Below are 23,944 nucleotides of genomic sequence, written 5' to 3' on the forward strand. Positions count from 1 at the left end.
TTCCTACCATTCCCAAGAACCTACCATTCTCAAGTCCCCACCATTCCCAAATTTCTACCATTCCCAAGAACCTACCATTTCAAGTCCCTACCATTCCCAAGACCCTACCATTTCAAGTCCCTACCATTCCCAAGAACCTACCATTTCAAGTCCCTACCATTCCCAAGAACCAACCATTTCAAGTCTCTACCATTTCAAATCCCTACCATTCCCAAGAACCAACCATTTCAAGTCTCTACCATTCCCAAGAACCTACCATTTCAAGTCCCTACCATTCCCAAGAACCAACCATTCCCAAGAACCAACCATTCCCAAGTGCCTACCATTCCCAAGTCCCTACCATTCCCAAGTCCCTACCATTCACCAGATGGAGGGGATGGAGGTGTTCTGTTAGTTCTATGTCGTGAGCCCACAGAGAAGCAGCATATGTGATACTGTAGAGTGCACCTAGTGATCCAATTACAGCCTGCTGAGTACCAGTCTGTTTCTGCATCAGCCAACACCTTTGTCATTGTCTTGCCAAGGCAACAACATAGGCCATTTGAAAACACTATCATATACTTGTATTTCAGAGAAGCATTACAATGCTACGATTTCACACACTGATCCTCCTTTCTTCTCCATTCTTATTCATATCCAGTACTGACATACTGAGACCTTCTACCCACCACAGAACAGTGGACCCCTGGGACTAACAGTTCAGTAATGATCCCTGAGAGCATGGGTGAGCCTGGAGAAGAAAAGCCTGTCAGTCTTAAAGGGCACCTGCTGTCTCTCCAGGGGAGGGGAGGTGGAGAGGGAGAAGGCCAGGGTGGAGGCCTCTTCCCCTGGGTTGGACTGGTCTGAGCTCTGGGTCTCTGTCTCTGGGTCTGATCATTACGGTACTGTGGGGTTCAAACTAAATGTCTGGGTTTCAGTGGGAGGTACACTCATCATACTGACACCTGCCAAGTAAAACCTGCCCCCCCCCCCCATCCCATACAAATGTATACATTCACCCCAGTAAGTCACTTTGGATAAAAGTGTGTACTAATGGCACATATTATTACATTATCCACATGTTATTAATTCATATTCAAGGGTAACCCACGTTCTTTCTGAATAAAGGGTTTATTTATTAGAAAGTTCCAGTAGAAAATTAAGGCCAAACCCATGAGTCACATACAGGACATGTATTACTCAGACAGAAGTCTACAACAATGGTTCTCAAATCCTGGATCCCTGTTTATTAACCCCTAGTGAGGTTATCTCTATGGCAACGAGGCATACCTCACCTGACAGCAGGAAGGGTTAGGATGGAGGCTAGGGTTAGGTTAGGGGTTAGGGTTAGATGTCCCTAATCTTTCCAACAGGAGGAAGGGGCAGATAACAGGTTAGGGTTAGGGTTGAGGGTTAGGGTTAGGGTTAGGGTTGGGGTTGAGGGTTAGGGTTAGAGTTAGGGTTGAGAGGGTTTCTGTTGGTATCAAACCTTGGGTTGCACGGGCCTATTGCAACTTCCTGCTCTGTCTGCATATTGCAAGTCAGTCTGGTCTGAAGAGGGTAGAACATTTTGCCTGAAGGATCGATGAAGGCAGAGAGCTGAGGCTAGGGTTAGGTGTCCCTCATCTGTCTGACAGACATCCTTGGTCTGCAGTCATCTGTGACCTCAGATACACGGTTTATCCAATTACAGAGCCTCATTACAGTACAGATGTCAAATTCATGTTCAATCAATCACATCCTCAGATTTATTTTCAACACTGATTGTTGAAATGTGTCAGGATGTCAAACTGGGGGGCACACACACACACGCACGCACGCAAAGATACACAAACATACGCACATGGATACACATGTACGCACCCACTGACACACACGCACACACACACACTTACCTAACCCTAACTGTTTATTATTAAATGAGATTAGATGTATTCATTCATCAGATGCAGAAATAAAGAAATGGATGGTTGTTCTATTCAGCTCTGTAATGAGATAGAAACCAGCTCTATTTATCTCTGTAATGAGTTAGAAACCAGCTCCATTTATCTCTGTAATGAGTTAGAAACCAGCTCTATTTATCTCTGTAATGAGATAGAAACCAGCTCCATTTATCTATGTAATGAGATAGAAACCAGCTCCATTTATCTCTGTAATGAGACAGAAACCAGCTCCATTTATCTCTGTAATGAGACAGAAACCAGCTCCATTTATCTATGTAATGCGATAGAAACCAGCTCTATTTATCTCTGTAATGAGATAGAAACCAGTTCCATGTATCTCTGTAATGAGATAGAAACCAGCTCCATTTATCTCTGTAATGAGATAGAAACCAGCTCCATTTATCTCTGTAATGAGATAGAAACCAGCTCCATTTATCTCTGTAATGAGATAGATACCAGCTCCATTTATCTCTGTAATGAGACAGAAACCAGCTCCATTTATCTATGTAATGAGATAGAAACCAGCTCTATTTATCTCTGTAATGAGATAGAAACCAGCTCTATTTATCTCTGTAATGAGTTAGAAACCAGCTCCATTTATCTCTGTAATGAGTTAGAAACCAGCTCTATTTATCTCTGTAATGAGATAGAAACCAGCTCCATTTATCTATGTAATGAGATAGAAACCAGCTCTATTTATCTCTGTAATGAGATAGAAACCAGCTCTATTTATCTCTGTAATGAGATAGAAACCAGCTCCATTTATCTCTGTAATGAGTTAGAAACCAGCTCTATTTATCTCTGTAATGAGATAGAAACCAGCTCTATTTATCTCTGTAATGAGATAGAAACCAGCTCTATTTATCTATGTAATGAGATAGAAACCAGCTCCATTTATCTATGTAATGAGACAGAAACCAGCTCCATTTATCTCTGTAATGAGATAGAAACCAGCTCCATTTATCTCTGTAATGAGATAGAAACCGCTCCATGTATCTCTGTAATGAGACAGAAACCAGCTCCATTTATCTCTGTAATGAGTTAGAAACCAGCTCTATTTATCGCTGTAATGAGATATAAATCAGCTCCAATTATCTCTGTAATGAGATAGAAACCAGCTCCATTTATCTCTGTAATGAGATAGAAACCGCTCCATTTATCTCTGTAATAAAATAGAAACCAGCTCCATGTAAGCAAGAGAAGCCATAAGGATGATAGACAGATACAGGACATGGTACGTGTGTGTGTGTGTGTGTGTGTGTGTGTGTGTGTGTGTGTGTGTGTGTGTGTGTGTGTGTGTGTGTGTGTGTGTGTGTGTGTGTGTGTGTGTGTGTGTGTGTGTGTGTGTGTGTGTGTGTGTGTGTGTGTGTTTTATGGGTATGTGTGAGTGAGGTGATGCATGACAGAGCCTGCCCAGAGGAAGAGGGAGCAGGACAGGATATCCCCTGGGTGTCCACAACTGACCCAGAGGGAGCGGGAGCGGGAGCAGGTCAGGATATCCCCTGGGTGTCCACAGCTGACCCAGAGGAAGAGGGAGCAGGTCAGGATATCCCCTGGGTGTCCACAGCTGACCCAGCACACAGCACAGAGACGATAAAACTAGCTAGCCACTTACTGATGAAATACTGTAAAACCATGAAACCTTGGCTGACCTGAACTACCCTCACTACCAGAGTTACTTCCTGGATCAGCACCCATTATGCAGCAGACACCACACAATGTAGTTGTAACTGACAGAAGAAAACAACTAGCTGTTAATTTACTGAATCTAAACCCAGAGGCCTTGGTAGACCTGAGCTACCCTTACCTGACTGACTGTTAGATCTCCTGACTGACTGTTAGATCTCCTGACTGACTGGTAGATCTCCTGAGTTACTCTCACCTGACTGAGTGTTAGATCTCCTGACTGACTGGTAGATCTCCTGACTGACTGTTAGATCTCCTGAGTTACTCTCACCTGACTGACTGTTAGATCTCCTGACTGACTGTTAGATCTCCTGAGTTACTCTCACCTGACTGACTGCTAGATCTCCTGAGCTACTCTCACCTGACTGACTGTTAGATCTCCTGAGTTACTCTCACCTCACTGACTGTTAGAGCTCCTGACTGACTGATGTACGAAGGGCTATATAAAATAAAATAAACTTGATTTGTTAGAGCTCCTGAATTACTCTCACCTGACTGACTGTTAGAGCTACTGACTGACTGTTAGATCTCCTGAGTGACTGTTAGATCTCCTGAGTGACTGTTAGAGCTACTGACTGACTGTTAGATCTCCTGAGCAACTCTCACCTGACTGACTGTTAGAGCTCCTGACTGACTATTAGAGCTACTAACTGACTGTTAGATCTCCTGACTGACTGTTAGAGCTCCTGACTGACTGTTAGATCTCCTGACTGACTGTTAGATCTCCTGACTGACTGTTAGATCTCCTGACTGACTGTTAGATCTCCTGACTGACTGTTAGATCTCCTGACTGACTATTAGAGCTCCTGACTGACTATTAGAGCTCTTGCCAAGATCAGCTAGACTCTCAGAGTTACTGCCTGGCTCAGCAGACAGCAAAGACCATGTGTGAACTGTGATGTCTTGATCTCTGTGCTCTCACTCAATGACATTTAAGGGGCTTTATTGGCGTGCTTATATTGCCAAAGCAAGTGAAACAGATAATAAACATCCTCCATCATGCTTTTAGACTGATCTCTCTCTCTCTCTCTCTCTCTCTCTCTCTCTCTCTCTCTCTCTCTCTCTCTCTCTCTCTCTCTCTCTCTCTCTCTCTCTCTCTCTCTCTCTCTCTCTCTCTCTCTCTCTCTCTCTCTCTCTCTCTCTCTCTCTCTCTCTCTCTCTCTCTCTCTCTCTCTCTCTCTCTCTCTCTCTCTCTCTCTCTCTCTCTCTCTCTCTCTCTCTCTCTCTCTCTCTCTCTCTCTCTCTCTCTCTCTCTCTCTCTCTCTCTCTCGCGCGATGTGGCCCTACAGACAGTAAACTCTTCACGTGTTACATAGACTGGTATCCAGCGATGTGGCCCTACAGACAGTAAATTCTCAACCAGATGATTGAGTAAAAATATAAATATGTTTGTTAAAAAATGTCTACCCTCTTCAATGACATCACACGATCTTATCCACTAAGATGGCTAAATGGTGTTGCCTGTTGTCGATATGAACAGGTGAGATAAGTGTAATGCAGGTTTAAGCTGTGTGTTTGTGTGTGTGTGGGGCACATTGAGATAAGAGCTTGATGGAAACCTCTCAACCTCGCAGCTACGGCTGACAGATAGCACACCTTTGTGAGCTAATGGAAACAATCACGCCCACACACACACACACACACACACACACACACACACACACACACACACACACACACACACACACACACACACACACACACACACACACACACAGCTTAAACCTGCATTACGTCAACCCTAACAGCATCAAACCGCGGCTGCTGGTTGTTTAGCTAGAGACAGTTTCTTTGCGTATTGAAAGAGATTACAATAGACTGCAACACAATGAGAACAGCAGGCTGGTTTCCTCTAGAGAACCAGACAGTCTATTCAGCAGGGACCATATGCTTCTCCTCTCCTAAAAATACTGTGTTCCAAATGGCCCCCCTAGTCCCTATATAGCGCGCTACTTTTGACCATGCTCTGGTGAAATGTAGTGCACTGTAAAGTGAATAGGTCGCTGTTTGGGATGCTCAACAGCATCGGTAAGAGTACATCAATTAACTTGATCTTCGTACCCTCTGATTCAATTGAAGTTCGGATATTTTTTTCTAATAATGGATATCCAATGTTGCGATGACGACAGACACAGGAGGACGACAGACACGGGATGACGACAGACACGGGATGACGACAGACACGGGATGACGACAGACACAGGAGGACGACAGACACAGGAGGACGACAGACACGGGATGACGACAGACACGGGATGACGACAGACACGGGATGGCGACAGACACGGGATGGCGACAGATACGGGATGACGACAGACACGGGATGGCGACAGACACATGATGATGACAGACACGGGATGATGACAGACACATGGTGATGACAGACACGGGATGTTGACAGACACAGGATGATGGATGTTATTTCCATGATGATGAACGGAGAGATGCTCAGCTGGCCAGTGCCAAACAATCTCCAAACCTAATTTAGTCAACAGCGTATTGAGAATGAGTCCTATCTCATCTGACTGGGGAAGTCTGGAATCTGAAATGTCTCGTTTCAATAATAACAGTGTCTTGACACAATATGGCAACCGGTTCCAATATGAGAGAGATGATGGTTTCATAAATCAGAATGGCAGGCAGAGTATAGGTCATGGTTTCCCAAACTCGTTTCGTGTTTTTACACAACTGATTCAAGTCATCAAAGCTTGAGGATCAGTTGTTTTTTAATCAGCTGTGTAGTGCCAGGGCAAAACCCAGACTGATCCTAGTACTCCATCCTCAACCAGACTGATCCTAGTACTGCATCCTCAACCAGACTGATCCTAGTACTCCATCCTCAACCAGACTGAGCCTAGTAATGCATCCTCAACCAGACTGAGCCTAGTAATGCATCCTCAACCAGACTGAGCCTAGTACTGCATCTTCAACCAGACTGATCCTAGTACTGCATCTTCAACCAGACTGATCCTAGTACTGCATCCTCAACCAGACTGATCCTAGTACTGCATCTTCAACCAGACTGATCCTAGTACTGCATCCTCAACCAGACTGATCCTAGTACTGCATCCTCAACCAGACTGATCCTAGTACTGCATCCTCAACCAGACTGATCCTAGTACTGCATCCTCAACCAGACTGATCCTAGTAATGCATCCTCAACCAGACTGATCCTAGTACTGCATCCTCAACCAGACTGATCCTAGTACTGCATCCTCAACCAGACTGAGCCTAGTAATGCATCCTCAACCAGACTGAGCCTAGTAATGCATCCTCAACCAGACTGAGCCTAGTACTGCATCTTCAACCAGACTGATCCTAGTACTGCATCTTCAACCAGACTGATCCTAGTACTGCATCCTCAACCAGACTGATCCTAGTACTGCATCTTCAACCAGACTGATCCTAGTACTGCATCTTTAACCAGACTGATCCTAGTACTGCATCCTCAACCAGACTGATCCTAGTACTGCATCCTCAACCAGACTGAGCCTAGTACTGCATCCTCAACCAGACTGATCCTTGTACTGCATCCTCAACCAGACTGATCCTTGTACTGCATCCTCAACCAGACTGAGCCTAGTACTGCATCCTCAACCAGACTGATCCTAGTACTGCATCCTCAACCAGACTGATCCTAGTACTGCATCTTCAACCAGACTGATCCTAGTACTGCATCCTCAACCAGACTGATCCTAGTACTGCATCCTCAACCAGACTGATCCTAGTACTGCATCCTCAACCAGACTGAGGCTAGTACTGCATCCTCAACCAGACTGATCCTAGTACTCCATCCTCAACCAGACTGATCCTAGTACTGCATCCTCAACCAGACTGAGCCTAGTACTGCATCCTCAACCAGACTGATACTAGTACTCCATCCTCAACCAGACTGATCCTAGTACTGCATCCTCAACCAGACTGATCCTAGTACTCCATCCTCAACCAGACTGATCCTAGTACTGCATCCTCAACCAGACTGAGCCTAGTACTGCATCCTCAACCAGACTGATCCTAGTACTGCATCCTCAACCAGACTGATCCTAGTACTCCATCCTCAACCAGACTGATCCTAGTACTGCATCCTCAACCAGACTGATCCTTGTACTGCATCCTCAACCAGACTGATCCTAGTACTGCATCCTCAACCAGACTGATCCTAGTACTGCATCCTCAACCAGACTGATCCTAGTACTGCATCCTCAACCAGACTGATCCTAGTACTCCATCCTCAACCAGACTGATCCTAGTACTCCATCCTCAACCAGACTGATCCTAGTACTGCATCCTCAACCAGACTGAGCCTAGTACTGCATCCTCAACCAGACTGAGCCTAGTAATGCATCCTCAACCAGACTGATCCTAGTACTCCATCCTCAACCAGACTGATCCTAGTACTCCATCCTCAACCAGACTGATCCTAGTACTGCATCCTCAACCAGACTGATCCTAGTACTGCATCCTCAACCAGACTGATCCTAGTACTGCATCCTCAACCAGACTGATCCTAGTACTGCATGAGGAAGGTAGCCACTATGCAGATCTGACACTGCTTATACATAGACAAGAATTTAGTCAAAAGTGAAAATGGGCTAAAGTGAAATTTTCATATTCCTATCGGATTTTTGTTTTGTTGTTGAAAACTCCAACATTAGCACCCAACAACTGCAGCTGTGTACTGTCTGGGTGACACTGCTTTAAAAGGGCTGGTATTTGGGCAGTAATACTTTCTTCAAAGCTAATGAAGCTTCTCGTTAGTGTCATTAGAGCGAAATGGATGAAGCGAAGAGCAGAGAGCAGAGAGATCAGAGGTGATTCATATAATTACTCTGTCGACCTTTCTGAAATCACTGTATTTAGCCCCAGTCTCTTCTGCTACATCAGGGATCATCAACTACAATCAGTTACGGAACAGATATAATATTTGATTAAAACATCATTTCAAACCTTGCTTACATTTTTGTACAATCACGTGTCTCTCTATTATGCGTGGGAACCCTGCCCTACATTCTTTATTTACCTTCCCCTCTGTCACGCCCTGATCTGTTTCACCCTGTCCTACATCCTTTATTTACCTTCCCCTCTGTCACGCCCTGATCTGTTTCACCTGTCCTACATCTTTTATTTACCTTCCCCTCTGTCACGCCCTGATCTGTTTCACCCTGTCCTACATCCTTTATTTACCTTCCCCTCTGTCACTCCCTGATCTGTTTCACCCTGTCCTACATCCTTTATTTACCTTCCCCTCTGTCACGCCCTGATCTGTTTCACCCTGTCCTACATCCTTTATTTACCTTCCCCTCTGTCATGCCCTGATCTGTTTCACCCTGTCCTACATCCTTTATTTACCTTCCCCTCTGTCACGCCCTGATCTGTTTCACCCTGTCCTACATCCTTTATTTACCTTCCCCTCTGTCATGCCCTGATCTGTTTCACCCTGTCCTACATCCTTTATTTACCTTCCCCTCTGTCACTCCCTGATCTGTTTCACCCTGTCCTACATCCTTTATTTACCTTCCCCTCTGTCATGCCCTGATCTGTTTCACCCTGTCCTACATCCTTTATTTACCTTCCCCTCTGTCACGCCCTGATCTGTTTCACCCTGTCCTACATCCTTTATTTACCTTCCCCTCTGTCACGCCCTGATCTGTTTCACCCTGTCCTACATCCTTTATTTACCTTCCCCTCTGTCACGCCCTGATCTGTTTCACCCTGTCCTACATCCTTTATTTACCTTCCCCTCTGTCACGCCCTGATCTGTTTCACCCTGTCCTACATCCTTTATTTACCTTCCCCTCTGTCACGCCCTGATCTGTTTCACCCTGTCCTACATCCTTTATTTACCTTCCCCTCTGTCACGCCCTGATCTGTTTCACCCTGTCCTACATCCTTTATTTACCTTCCCCTCTGTCACGCCCTGATCTGTTTCACCCTGTCCTACATCCTTTATTTACCTTCCCCTCTGTCACGCCCTGATCGGTTTCACCTGTCCCTGTGATTGTCTCCACCCCTCCAGGTGTTGTTTCTTTCCCCAGTGTATTTATCCCTGTGTTTCCTGTCTCTCTGTGCCAGTTCGTCTTGTATGTTAGTCAAGTCAACCAGCGTGTTTTTCCCCGTACTCCTTTTCTATTCTCTTTTGCTAGGCCTCCCGGTTTTGACCCCTGCCTGACTCTGGACTCCTTTCCCGCCTGCCTGATCATCCCGCCTGCCTGATCATCCCGCCTGCCTGATCATCCTGCCTGCCTGATCATCCTGCCTGCCCTGACCTTGAATCTGCCTGCCCTTTGGTACCTATTGGACTCGGTTTTGACCTTTTGCCTGTACACGACCATTCTCTTGCCTACCCCTTTTTGGGTTAATAAACACTGTAAGACTCCAACCATCTGCCTCCTGTGTCTGCATCTGGGTTTCACCTTGTGCGTTGATACCCTCGGAGAGTGGGGTCACGGAGGGTCAGCCGTTACCAACAGCAACCCTGGAGCAATTAGGGTTAAGTGCCTTGCTCAGGGCACATCGACAGATTTTTCACCTTGTCAGCTCGGGGATTCGAACTAGGGACCCAAAACTGCCTGTGGCTTACTTGGAAAGTTGTGTTTCGAGGGAGGATACAGTATAGTGTTTAATAACTCATGCATCGATTGCATTTCCTGTTACACTTGAACACATTATTAGTGGGAGACTGCTAAATGACTAAATATAGGAGGAAGGTGGAATCCTAATACACCATGTCCAACACTCGTATGTGGCAGGGCTTACAGACGATAACGGTTTACAAAGGGAAACCCAGCCATGAGTTGCCCAGCAATGCAGAACTCCCGATCGAGCTAAATGCCTTTTGCTTGCTAGGAGGAAGCCCCAGTTCTTCCTGATGACTGTGTGATCTGTCTCTCCATGGCCGATGTGAGCAAAACAATTAAACAGGTTAACAATCACAAGGCCGGAACAATCACAGACGGAATACCAGGGCGTGTTCTCAAAGTATGCGCAGACCAGCTGGCAAGTGTCTTCACACACATTTTCAATCTATCCTTCTCCCAGTCTGTAATCCCAACAGGTTTCAAACTGACCACCATTGTCTCTGTTCCCAAGAGCTCCAATGTAACCTGCCTAAATTAATATTGCCCTGTAGCACTTACATCTGTAATTATGAAGTGCTTTGAAAGGCTGGTCATGACACACATAAACACCATCATCCTAGAGCCACTCCAATTCACACAGCACCCCAACAGATCTACAGATGATGCAATCTCAATTGCACTTCACACTGCCATCTCCCACCTGGACAAGAGAGGAAATAACTATTAGAGTATGCTGTTCATAGACTACAGCTCAGCGTTCCATACAGTAGTCCCCTCCACACCATACAGTAGTCCCATCCACACCATACAGTAGTCCCATCCACACCATACAGTAGTCCCATCCACACCATACGGTAGTCCCATCCACACCATACAGTAGTCCCATCCAAACTCATCACCAAGCTAGGGACCTGGGACTGAACCCCTCCTTCTGAAACCGGATCCTGGATTTCCGGACGTGCCGACCCCAGGCAGGCAGTGTGCCCCAGTGATGCGTTGGGCAAATCGCACCACCCTCTTGAGAGCCCTGCGGTTGTGGGCGGTGCAGTTGCCGTACCAGGCGGTGATAAAGCCCGACAGGATGCTCTTCATTGTGCATCTGTAAAAGTTTGTGAGGAGCCAAACCAAATGTCTGCAGCCTCCTGAGGTTGAAGAGTTGCGCCTTCTTCACCACACTGTCTGTGTGGGTGGACCATTTCAGATTGTCAGTGACGTGTACGCCGAGGAACTTGAAGCTTTTCACCTTCTCCACTGCAGAGAAGGTGCCCCACCCGTCGATGTAGGACATGCCCCCTCTTCTGTCCGCTATCAGCTCCTTCGTTTTGTTGACGTTGAGGGAGAGGTTATTTTCCTCTCACCACTCTTGCAGGGCCCTCATTTCCTCCCTGTAGACTGTCTCGTCATTGTTGGTAATCAGGCCTACTACTGTTGTGTTGTCTGCAAACTTGATGTTTGAGTTGGAGGCGTGCGTGGCCACGCAGTCATGGGTGAACAGGGAGTACAGGAGGGGGCTGAGCACACACGCTTGTGGGGCCACTGTGTTGACGATCAGCGAAGTGGAGGTGTTGTTTCCTACCTTCACGACCTGGGAGCGGCCCATAAGGAAGTCCAGGATCCAGTTGCACAGGGCGGGGTTCCGACCCAGGGCCCCAAGCTTAATGATGAGCTTGGAGGGTGCTATGGTGTTTAAGGTTGAGCTATAGTCAATGAACAGCATTTTTACATAGGTATTCCTCTTGTCCATATGGGATAGGGCAGTGTGCAGTGTGATAGCGATTGCATCATTGGGGCGGTATGCAAATTGAAGTGGGTCTAGGACATCAGGTAAGGTAGAGGTGATATGATCCTTAACTAGCCTCTCAAAGCATTTCATGATGACAGAAGTGAGTGCTACAGGGCTAGATTCATTTAGTTCAGTTAACTCTGCTTTCTTGTGTACGGGAACAATGGTGGACATCTTGAAGCAAGTGAGGACAGCAGACTGGGATAGGGAGAGATTGAATATGTCCGTAAACACTCCAGCCAGCTGGTCTGCGCATGCTTTAAGGACGCGGCTAGGGATGTCGTCTGACCGTATTAACAGCCTTAAATGTCTTACTGTCGTCGTCCATGGAGAATGAGAGCCCACCATTTTCCATATTCCACCATATTCCCAGTCACCTTGCCATGGTTAAATGTGGTGGTTCGCGCTTTCAGTTTTGCGCGAATGCTGCCATCTATCCAGGGTTTGTGGTTTGGGTAGGTTTTAATAGTCACAGTGGGAGCAACATCCCCTATACACTTCCTGATGAACTCAGTCACTGTGTCTGTGTGTCTGTGTTTGTGTCAATGTTATTCTCAGAGGCAACCCGGAACATATCCCAGTCCGCGTGATCAAAACAATCTTCAAGCATGGATTCCGATTGGTCAGACCAGCGTTGAATAGTACCTTCCGGCAAACGATACTTGAGCATCGGCTCTACCCCCAAGCCAGACTGCCAAAATGTCAATTAATGGTACCCAAACTATCTACACTGACTCTATCTTGCACTGACCCTATGCACACTGACCCTATGCTATCCTACACTTGCTAGATTATATACATTATACAAATTACATACACACTCCCTCACACACTACATTGCAACTCCCACACTCACTCACACACTACATTGCAACTCCCACACTCACTCACACACTACATTGCAACTCCCAACTCCCACACTTTCCCACACCTTCATGTACATATCTACCTCAAATACCTTATTATTATCTATCCTGATGTCTAGTCACTTTACCCTGCCTTCATGTACATATCTACCTCAAATACCTTATTATTATCTATCCTGATGTCTAGTCACTTTACCCTGCCTTCATGTACATATCTACCTCAAATACCTTATTATTATCTATCCTGATGACTAGTCACTATACCCTGCCTTCATGTACATATCTACCTCAAATACCTTATTATTATCTATCCTGATGTCTAGTCACTTTACCCTGCCTTCATGTACATATCTACCTCAAATACCTTATTATTATCTATCCTGATGCTTAGTCACTTTACCCTGCCTTCATGTACATATCTACCTCAAATACCTTATTATTATCTATCCTGATGCCTAGTCACTTTACCCTGCCTTCATGTACATATCTACCTCAAATACCTTATTAGTATCTATCCTGATGCTTAGTCACTTTACCCTGCCTTCATGTACATATCTACTTCAAATACCTTATTAGTATCTATCCTGATGCCTAGTCACTTTACCCTGCCTTCATGTACATATCTACCTCAAATACCTTATTAGTATCTATCCTGATGCCTAGTCACTTTACCCTGCCTTCATGTACATATCTACCACAAATACCTTATTAGTATCTATCCTGATGCCTAGTCACTTTACCCTGCCTTCATGTACATATCTACCTCAAATACCTTATTATTATCTATCCTGATGCCTAGTCACTATATCCAGTAACTTTTTGGTAAAAACTCAACTCGTCGTGTTTGGAGGACAAAGAATGCTGAGTTGCATCCAAAGAACACCATACCTACTGTGAAGCATGGGGGTGGAAACATCATGCTTTGGGGCTGTTTTTCTGCAAAGGGACCAGGACGACTGATCCGTGTAAAGGACAGAATGAATGGGGCCATGTATCGTGAGATTTTGAGTGAAAACCTCCTTCCATCAGCAAGGGCATTGAAGATGAAACGTGGCTGGGTCTTTCAGCATGACAATGATCCCAAACACACCGCCCGGGCAACGAAGGAGTGGCTTCGTAAGAAGCATTTCAAGGTCCTGGAGTGGCCTAGCCAGTCTCCAGATCTCAACCCCATAGAAAATCTTTGGAGGGAGTTGAAAGTCCGTGTTGCCCAGCAACAGTCCCAAAACATCACTGCTCTAGAGGAGATCTGCAGGGAGGAATGGGCCAAAATACCAGCAACAGTGTGTGAAAACCTTGTGAAGACTTACAGAAAACGTTTGACCTCTGTCATTGCCAACAAAGGGTATATAAAGTATTGAGATAAACTTTTGTTATTGACCAAATACTTATTTTCCACCATAATTTGCAAATAAATTCATTAAAAATCCTACAATGTGATTTTCTGGATTTTTTTTTCTCATTTTGTCTGTCATAGTTGAAGTGTACCTATGATGAAAATTACAGGCCTCTCTCATCTTTTTAAGTGGGAGAACTTGCACAATTGGTGGCTGACTAAATACTTTTTTGCCCCACTGTAGCTCCACATTGATCTGGTACTGGTACTGGTACTGGTACTGCTACTGGTACTCCCTGTATGTACTGTTGCTCCATTCTTGTGTATTTTATTTTATTCCTCGTGTTGCTTTTTTATTTTAAAACTCTGCGTTGTTAGGAAGGGCTCGTAAGCAAGCATTTTACGGTAAAGTCTACACCAGTTGTATTCGGCGCATGTGACAAATAAAATTTGATTTGATTTGACTGTTAATTATTTCCATTATATGCTGTTTTGCACCAATTAATCACAGTGACAAGGTATGCTAATCAGACAGAGGGGGGTAAACTGAGACTGGAGAACCCTAGATGTGTGTCCAAAATGACAACCTATTCCATAAATAGTGGGGGCCCTAGTCAAAAGTAGTGCACTATATAGGGAATAGGGTGCGATTTTAGACACTCATCCAAGTGGAGGGTTTACACTCCATAGAGTATGTCTGCTCTCTGTGGAACACCCTAAAACACAGCCATCGCTATTCATGGTAATGGTTGTGTGTGTGTGTGTGTGTGTGTGTGTGTGTGTGTGTGTGTGTGTGTGTGTGTGTGTGTGTGTGTGTGTGTGTGTGTGTGTGTGTGTGTGTGTGTGTGTGTGTGTGTGTGTGTGTGTGTGTGTGTGTGTGTGTGTGTGTGTATATATGTGTATGCAAATCTACGCACACACACACGCGTGTGTCCTTGATGACGAGTGTACCATGTCATGAGTGTCCTTCACGGTAACACAGATACAGACCTCTACTACACCACAGCTGAAAATAATCAATTAGTTCTGCATTTTAAAAAAAACACATGAAAACATGAAAAAGACAATCTATGTAAGGCCTGGACTGATGTGAAAACCCTCTGGTCAATCCAGCCAACATCACACACTACAATATGGATGGATTAGAGAGGCAGTCTGTTCTGGGAAACACACTGATAACACTCTCTCACTAACCACTTCATCACACTCTCACTGGTCTCTCCCTCTTCTCTTGTTTGCTCACTGTTAGCTCATTTCTCTCTCTCTCTCTCTCTCTCTCTCTCTCTCTCTCTCTCTCTCTCTCTCTCTCTCTCTCTCTCTCTCTCTCTCTCTCTCTCTCTCTCTCTCTCTCTCTCTCTTAACAACCCAAACTCCTCAACCCAGTTCCAGGAGCAGCAGTGGAGACCCGGGCAGATGAGAGTGAGAGTGAACCATGACTGACATGAAACCAGACAGTCTGATCAGCCACCATCACCTCCACCGACTAGGCCTTCTGATGTAACAACAGGAAATCAAAGGTTAGCATCTGTTGTTGCAGAACACACTACAGATGTCGGCTCTTAATTTGAACGCCCTGTTGTTTAAAATGCTTCTAAAATTTGTAATTTCCACTTTAAAATGTATCATCCTTTTAAAAAATCCATTCATTATAATCCACACGATAATTCACATTTCCTGTTGTTGCAGGATAATTTTCTTGCTGTGAGAAACTGGTCAAATTAAGATCCTACATCTGTATGGGTCTCATCATCAGATTTTCTCTCCCATTATGCCTCTGTGAATAGTAGCCAGGAAGGTTTTTTCCTTCACTGTAGAAGAAAAGGGTCCTTCTTTCCTTCATTATACACTTCAGAAATCCTCCGCGCTCCTGATTCAAGGTAGAACAGGCAACGAGAATCATCTGGGATTTCTCTTCTATTGTGTTTTTCAAGGTGTCATGACTGTTTATGCCTGAGAATCTCCATGTTGCCCGCTACACGCTTAGCACCAATACCGTAATCAAGGAGCACACACACACACACACACACACACACACACACACACACACACACACACACACACACACACACACACACACACACACACACACACACACACACACACACACACACACACACACACACACACACACACACACACACACACACACACACCCTACAGTAGTAGAAGTGACAGTAATTCAGCATTCACATTAGCATGTTCCTACAAACGAATGCAAACTTCACAGTTTTCTTCCATGTTTCTATCGTGGTGTGAAAAATGTGTTTGGGTTGTGTAGCATCGTAAATCATGGCAGGGCAATGTGTCTGTGTCTGCTGTATAAGTAATGGGTCTATCAGAGCTAGAGGATCACCCGAAGCAGCCACGGATGGTGTGGGTTATGACAAACTGCATCAACAAACCATTAACCAGCCGCCCTAGCAACCACAATACAATTACACTAGATGCACACGCGCACATGTACACACACACACACACACACACACACACACACACACACACACACACACACACACACACACACACACACACACACACACACACACACACACACACACACACACACACACACACACACACACACACACACACCAGTTATCCACCCAAACAACCATTCACACATCACACCGCCCTGGCGATGCATAAATTACTAGGCTTTTGTCTCAGTGGGTGTAAAACGTGTTGTTTTTTGGACGTGGTATGTGGTCGTGTGGATACTGGCAACTGGGTAGTATCTCTCCACCACACTACTCTGTTGGCAACTGGGTAGTATCTCTCCACCACACTACTCTGTTGGCAACTGGGTAGTATCTCTCCACCACACTACTCTGTTGGCAAGTGAACTCATCAGGGTTTATGTCTCTCTCTCTCTCTCTCAATATTGGCTAGCAGAAAAGCGGACACATTCCTTGCTTTACACTAAATCCCTCTGGCTGGTGTCAGTCGTGGTGAAACAAACAAACAGTGTCCATGAAAAGCCTCTGCATCCATTTCCAGCATGTCTGTTGTATTATTTCTCAGTCAGCCATTGTTTACTGCTTACAACCACATTAAACAGGACTTTGTCTTGTGTTAACACATCTAGCTCTGTTTACCTCATGAAAGACCCCATGTTGGGACCTACATCCAGGAAGTGTGTGTATGTATGTGTGTGTGTGTGTGTGTGTGTGTGTGTGTGTGTGTGTGTGTGTGTGTGTGTGTGTGTGTGTGTGTGTGTGTGTGTGTGTATGTGTGTGTATGCTCACTTCTGTGTCTTTCATACACTCCTCCCTCCCTCCCTCCGGCTGGGTTTTATCCCCTCTTTAGATTGATATCCTGATAGAGTAATGAATGTGGTCTGGTCAGTGCCAGGATCTCCATTGTGTCCTGATCCTCCCACCATCATTACTCCTCCATTCATCTACCAGCTGCCATTAAAACAACAGCCACACAATATCCCTCCCTGCCAGCCCCAGCCACCACATAACACAGGCAATGTGTTTGAATTAGACCTCAGAGGGTCAGCGATTAGGCCCACATTAATCACCCAGCCTGGGGTTCAGACAGAGGGTAGCTACCCCTCTACCATACTCCTCTGTAATGGAGGGATTGGTGGAGGATGAGAGGAGAATAGAGGGATACTATGGGAACCCACAGAGTGATGGAGGGGAGTCTGGTTGACTGGACAGAATATAGGTTCACATCGTATTCCTTTTCTTTCTAAATTAAAGTGTTTTATTCAGCCTGCCTGTCTTGGGTTGGGGTTTGCACTTTTGGAACTAGTCCATTAGTTCCTTTGTGCCAGGTAAGCTAAATGAAGAGCAAACAAAGGAGAATGCATTGTAATGCCAGTTGAACTCAGGTCTGGCTGGACGGTGCAGGGATAGTAGTACTAGTTGAACTCAGGTCTGGCTGGACGGTACAGGGATAGGAGTACTAGTTGAACTCAGGTCTGGCTGGACGGTGCAGGGATAGTAATACTGGTTGAACTCAGGTCTGGCTGGACGGTGCAGGGATAGTAATACTAGTTGAACTCAGGTCTGGCTGGACGGTGCAGGGATAGTAATACTAGTTGAACTCAGGTCTGGCTGGACGGTGCAGGGATAGTAATACTGGTTGAACTCAGGTCTGGCTGGATGGTGCAGGGATAGTAATACTGGTTGAACTCAGGTCTGGCTGGACGGTACAGGGATAGTAGTACTAGTTGAACTCAGGTCTGGCTGGACGGTGCAGGGATAGTAATACTGGTTGAACTCAGGTCTGGCTGGACGGTGCAGGGATAGTATTACTGGTTGAACTCAGGTCTGGCTGGACGGTGCAGGGATAGTAATACTAGTTGAACTCAGGTCTGGCTGGACGGTGCAGGGATAGTAATACTGGTTGAACTCAGGTCTGGCTGGACGGTGCAGGGATAGTAGTACTAGTTGAACTCAGGTCTGGCTGGACGGTGCAGGGATAGTAATACTGGTTGAACTCAGGTCTGGCTGGACGGTGCAGGGTGGAAGGGGGCACCCTGCTGTTTTATTAGCGAACCATCGTACCGAACAGACACACACTGGCTCAAGCTGGCAGGCCATTACAGGGTACTTCTAGGGCCTGTAGCGAGCTTGTACTGGTGTGTGTGTGTGTGTGTGTGTGTGTGTGTGTGTGTGTGTGTGTGTGTGTGTGTGTGTGTGTGTGTGTGTGTGTGTGTGTGTGTGTGTGTGTGTGTGTCTGTGTGTGTGTGTGTGTGTGTGTGTGTGTGTGTGTGTGTGTGTGTGTGTGTGTGTGTGTGTGTGTATGTGTGTGTGTGTGTGCGTGCGCCTCTCTCATTGCCCTCCATCACTCAGTCTACAACACGCCCTGTAGACACCACTATGTCTCATGGTGTCAGCCCTGTAGACACCACTATGTCTCATGGTGTCAGCCCTGTAGACACCACTATGTCTCATGGTGTCAGCCCTTTAGACACCACTATGTCTCATGGTGTCAGCCCTGTAGACACCACTATGTCTCATGGTGTCAGCCCTGTAGACAGCACTATGTCTCATGGTGTCAGCCCTGTAGACACCACTATGTCTCATGGTGTCAGCCCTTTAGACACCACTATGTCTCATGGTGTCAGCCCTGTAGACACCACTATGTCTCATGGTGTCAGCCCTGTAGACACCATTATGTCTCATGGTGTCAGCCCTGTAGACCCCACTATGTCTCATGGCGTCAGCCCTGTAGACACCACTATGTCTCATGGTGTCAGCCCTGTAGACCCCACTATGTCTCATGGTGTCAGCCCTGTAGACACCACTATGTCTCATGGTGTCAGCCCTGTAGACACCACTATGTCTCATGGTGTCAGCCCTGTAGACACCACTATGTCTCATGGTGTCAGCCCTGTAGACACCACTATGTCTCATGGTGTCAGCCCTGTAGACACCACTATGTCTCATGGTGTCAGCCATGTAGACACCACTATGCCTCATGGTGTCAGCCCTGTAGACACCACTATGTCTCATGGTGTCAGCCCTGTAGACACCACTATGTCTCATGGTGTCAGCCCTGTAGACACCACTATGTCTCATGGTGTCAGCCCTGTAGACACCACTATGTCTCATGGTGTCAGCCCTGTAGACACCACTGTGTCTCATGGTGTCAGCCCTGTAGACACCACTATGTCTCATGGTGTCAGCCATGTAGACACCACTGTGTCTCATGGTGTCAGCCCTGTAGACACCACTGTGTCTCATGGTGTCAGCCCTGTTGACACCACTATATCGCATGGTGTCAGCCCTGTAGACACCACTATATCGCATGGTGTCAGCCCTGTAGACACCACTATGTCTCATGGTGTCAGCCCTGTAGACAACACTATGTCTCATGGTGTCAGCCCTGTAGACACCACTATGCCTCATGGTGTCAGCCCTGTAGACACCACTATGCCTCATGGTGTCAGCCCTGTAGACACCACTATGTCTCATGGTGTCAGCCCTGTAGACACCACTATGTCTCATGGTGTCAGCCCTGTAGACACCACTATGTCTCATGGTGTCAGCCATGTAGACACCACTATGTCTCATGGTGTCAGCCCTGTAGACACCACTATGTCTCATGGTGTCAGCCATGTAGACACCACTATGCCTCATGGTGTCAGCCCTGTAGACACCACTATGTCTCATGGTGTCAGCCCTGTAGACACCACTATGTCTCATGGTGTCAGCCCTGTAGACACCACTGTGTCTCATGGTGTCAGCCCTGTAGACACCACTGTGTCTCATGGTGTCAGCCCTGTTGACACCACTATATCGCATGGTGTCAGCCCTGTAGACACCACTATATCGCATGGTGTCAGCCCTGTAGACACCACTATGTCTCATGGTGTCAGCCCTGTAGACAGCACTATGTCTCATGGTGTCAGCCCTGTAGACACCACTATGCCTCATGGTGTCAGCCCTGTAGACACCACTATGCCTCATGGTGTCAGCCCTGTAGACACCACTATGTCTCATGGTGTCAGCCCTGTAGACACCACTATGTCTCATGGTGTCAGCCCTGTAGACACCACTATGTCTCATGGTGTCAGCCATGTAGACACCACTATGTCTCATGGTGTCAGCCCTGTAGACACCACTATGTCTCATGGTGTCAGCCATGTATACACCACTATGCCTCATGGTGTCAGCCCTGTTGCTCTGCTTCTCTATTGTTCTCCACTCTCTCCTTTGAGAGAGAAGCAGGTCATTTGTTGCTAGTTGACAGCAGCTCTGTGACTGAGGCTGAGCCAAGCTCTCTACACAGGGTTAATAGAGAGACTCCAGGTGTCAGACACCACTGGAAAGCCAGGGGAGAGTAGGGTTAATAGAGAGACTCCAGGTGTCAGACACCACTGGAAAGCCAGGGGAGAGTAGGGTTAATAGAGAGACTCCAGGTGTCAGACACCACTGGAAAGCCAGGGGAGAGTAGGGTTAATAGAGAGACTCCATGTGTCAGACACCACTGGAAAGCCAGGGGAGAGTAGGGTTAATAGAGAGACTCCAGGTGTCAGACACCACTGGAAAGCCAGGGGAGAGTAGGGTTAATAGAGAGACCTCAGGTGTCAGACACCACTGGAAAGCCAGGGGAGAGTAGGGTTAATAGAGAGACTCCAGGTGTCAGACACCACTGGAAAGCCAGGGGAGAGTAGGGTTAATAGAGAGACTCCAGGTGTCAGACACCACTGGAAAGCCAGGGGAGAGTAGGGTTAATAGAGAGACTCCAGGTGTCAGACACCACTGGAAAGCCAGGGGAGAGTAGGGTTAATAGAGAGACTCCAGGTGTCAGACACCACTGGAAAGCCAGGGGAGAGTAGGGTTAATAGAGAGACTCCAGGTGTCAGACACCACTGGAAAGCCAGGGGAGAGTAGGGTTAATAGAGAGACTCCAGGTGTCAGACACCACTGGAAAGCCAGGGGAGAGTAGGGTTAATAGAGAGACTCCAGGTGTCAGACACCACTGGAAAGCCAGGGGAGAGTAGGGTTAATAGAGAGACTCCAAGTGTCAGACACCACTGGAAAGCCAGGGGAGAGTAGGGTTAATAGAGAGACTCCAGGTGTCAGACACCATTGGAAAGCCAGGGGAGAGTAGGGTTAATAGAGAGACTCCAGGTGTCAGACACCACTGGAAAACCAGGGGAGAGTCTGTTTTTTAGTTAAGCTTTTTTGTCAGCCATCTCGTTATTTGGTGGGGAAAGGGGTGGGGGCTGGGGGGTAACAAGATCGATAACACAAGATCCCAAATTTGGTTGGGAGCAAAATAGCTTTGTGTACAAGGGGGCATAATTAGAGAACATGCCAAAAGCTTATAAAGTGAAACATTTTGCTGCTGAGAAAGAAAAAAATTATGCGCATAAAATTATGAAGGGGGAATTCACCTAATAAGCCAAGCTGCCTCAACTATCACATTTCTCCCCACCTCTTTTTATTTTAATGTAATGCATATTTCTACTGGAAGCACCTCTCTCATTAGCATATTCATAACTACTGCTTCCTGCCTTCCTTTAAACCACCCGATAGTTTCCTGGGAAAAGAAACGACTTCACACTTCAGCGGGCCTGAACGGAAGAGGGGATACGCCCGGAGAGAAAATACCACCAGAAAAGAGCAGTTATTCAACAGCAAAGAAAACAACTGTAGAAGACGTTTTGAAACTCTGATTCCGCTCCATTCAACCACCTCAATCACCACTTAACATTACATTCATAGTGCTTTCTTTACTGTGGATGAATGTGTGAATGGAGGGAGATAATAAATATGATTATCATGTGATGATAAATTATGATAAACGATGCTTAGGATAGCTTAAACAAAGAACAACACACGCACACACACACACACACACACACACACACACACACACACACACACACACACACACACACACACACACACACACACACACACACACACACACACACACACACACACACACACACACACACACACACACACACACAGACAGACACATCTACAGTAACGTGTGTCCTGACTTCCTATAATAACCCATAATAATAAGTGTAGCTGGTCTCTGGTTCCAGCACGGTGAAACCTCTGTTAGTGGATAGAACAGATGGTGGGCTGATATTCCATCTGTAAGGCGACACAGAGCCCTGTCCTGAGAGGGACTAACATCTCCTACACACACACAAACACACACACACGCACCAACATGAAAAAAACTACAGTTTACTATAGAATACTACAGTACTTACTATATTATTCTGTAGTAAATTGTAGAATACTGTAGAATACTATACTACACATTGTAGTATCCCTCGAGGATCCTAACTATAGAACAGAGCAGAAGCGCTGACCTACAGTATGTGTTCACACCCAGTCTTACCTCCATTTCTATCAGCATGTCAAATGTGCAACCAGAGGGGAAAAAAACTCTAAACCACCTTTATCCACACACAGAGACACGTACAAAGCTCTCCCTCGCCCTCCATTTGGCAAATCTGACCATAATTCTATCCTCCTGATTCCTGCTTACAAGCAAACATTTAAGCAGGAAGCACCAGTGACTCGGTCAATAAAAAAGTGTTCAGATGAAGCAGATGCTAAACTACAGGACTGTTTTGCTAGTACAGACTGGAACATATTCCGGGATTCTTCCGAATACACCACATCAGTCACTGACTTCATCAGTAAGTGCATCGATGACGTTGTCCCCACACTGACCATATGTACATACCCCAAACAGAAGCCATGGACTACAGGCAACATCCGCACTGAGCTAAAGGGCATAGAGGCCGCTTTCAAGGAGCGGGACTCTAACCTGGAAGCTTATAAGAAATCCCGCTATGCCCACCGACGAACCATCAAACAGGCAAAGCATCAATACAGGACTAAGATGGAATCGTACTACACCGGTTCCGACACTCGACGGATGTGGCAGGGCTTGCAATCTAAATACTACAGTGAATACTACAGTAAAGTCTGCAAAAACAATACAGTGAATACTATAGGAGTTTACCATAGTATACTATAGTATTTTACCATAGTATAGCATAGTATTTTACCATAGTATACTATAGTATTTTTTCATGTGGGCACACACACATGCACGCATGCACACACAAATACACGCTTACGTAAACACATGCGCTCACATCAAAACACACACACACACACACACACACACACACACACACACACACACACACACACACACACACACACACACACACACACACACACACACACACACACACACACACACACACACACACACACACTAAAGCACAGTTGGTTAAGTGGGAACTCAACACCAGACTTTACTGTAAT

At 46.1% G+C, this 23,944-nt stretch overlaps 1 protein-coding gene across 1 annotated transcript in view; it reads right to left on the minus strand.

Annotated features, from left to right (window-relative positions):
- The window catches only part of pdzrn4 (PDZ domain containing ring finger 4), a 159,721-nt gene that overhangs the window by 105,928 nt on the left and 29,849 nt on the right, over positions 1-23,944 (minus strand). The window lies entirely within an intron of this gene.

Source organism: Salvelinus namaycush, unplaced genomic scaffold, assembly GCF_016432855.1.
Source record: "Salvelinus namaycush isolate Seneca unplaced genomic scaffold, SaNama_1.0 Scaffold404, whole genome shotgun sequence".
NCBI classification, from domain to species: Eukaryota; Metazoa; Chordata; class Actinopteri; order Salmoniformes; family Salmonidae; genus Salvelinus; species Salvelinus namaycush.